Source organism: Pteropus alecto, unplaced genomic scaffold (assembly GCF_000325575.1).
Source record: "Pteropus alecto unplaced genomic scaffold, ASM32557v1 scaffold164, whole genome shotgun sequence".
Classification (NCBI taxonomy): domain Eukaryota; kingdom Metazoa; phylum Chordata; class Mammalia; order Chiroptera; family Pteropodidae; genus Pteropus; species Pteropus alecto.
The window spans coordinates 6949452-6951063 of NW_006439568.1; positions in this window are offsets into that span (position 1 = coordinate 6949452).

Genomic DNA, 1612 nt, shown 5'->3' on the forward strand with positions numbered 1-1612 from the left:
ATGTGAAAATAGAATCAAGTAATAATGTTGAGTCCATCACCTTGTGCTAAGAGCTTTGATTACTGGGTAGAGCCAAAGGGAAAAGGCTCTACAGGGCACATTGTGCATGGAAGACTGCTCATCCGGCCAAGGCCGCCAAGTCACCTAACTGTAGGAGCGCCGTTCTCCAAAGTTTGTGTGAATGTGTCCCCTACAGTTGTTCATATGCAACAAGCATGGCCTGTATGCATTGGCTTATCTACTCTGCACCTGTATGCATTGGTTTACCTACTCTGTACCTGAATATATTTATTTTAAATAGGTAAAGTCTGTCCATTCCCTACATCTATTTATAATAATTCCTAGAGGGTTTAACTCAGGACTTTATGAAAACAATAGAATTCTGGGGGGACAGATTTACATAAACTAAGGATTTTCAGCAGTTCCTTGATGAGGAGTAATTGTTATTCTCTGGCAGTAAATGGAGTTTGAATATGTAATTATGGAATGTTAATTGCATGGTAAAATGTAAATAATTCTCATTCTAGGGTGTCGGTTCAGTCTGGTGGGGACAGACTGAACCCATACCCTAGAATGAGAATTATTGTTTCATAAAGTCTGAGGTACTGAGGATTTCCTAACAATTCACACACAACACCCATTATCCCAGGGATGACTTTTCTTTGTTTGCTAAATATGGCATCCTTACTCTGGACTTCTGCTCCCTTCAATCACTTGGGGTTTTTACCTGTTCTGCCAGATCAATAACCTGCTCCTGCTATATCAATGAGTGTGATTAGTTTGCTTCCTTGATGTGAAGACAGCCTCGCTAACTGTGTTTAAATAAAACAGAGTTCATTTTGTTGTGATTTGTCTTTGAGCAGAAACATGGACGCTATAACATTTTCCTTGTAAAACCAGTAAAATAATCTCTGATTGGCTAAAATTAGGGCTTACTGTTAACTATTTTACTTCCCGTTGGATATAAGCCAGTGTTTTTAAAGTTTATGGTTGTGATTGTGATCAATAGGTGAGTTTGAAATTGGTTTATTGGATTGTGACTAGAATTTTTTTAAAATGAAATAGACATTTTAGAATAAGGTAGGACAGAATAGAACTTAATGGAACTGAAAAAAAAAATCACAACTCATCCTCCATAGTATGGATATCAGTTAGGGTCCCCCAGAGTAAAAGAATCAAAAGGATATATATGTATATAGAGGGAATTATTTTAAGGAATTCACTCATACAATTTTGGAGGAAAAATCCAAAATCTGCAGGGTAGGCTGGCAGGCTGAAGACCCAGGAAAAGCCAATGTTACATTTCAAGTTCGAAGGCTGTCTGTTGGTAGAATTATCTCCTGCTCAGGAGATGGTCAGCCTTTTGTGTTATTCATAACTTCAATTGATTGGATGAGGCCCACACGCATTATGGACAGCAATCTTCTTTACACAGTCTAGCAATTTAAATGTAAATTTCATCCCAAAACACACTCACAGAAATATCCAGAATAATATTTGATCAAGTATCTGAACACCATGGCCCAGCCAAGTTGACGCACAAAATTAACCATCACATTATATATTTATTGATGCCATTTCATGTTATTCATCAGATATTTTTTATTCTTTC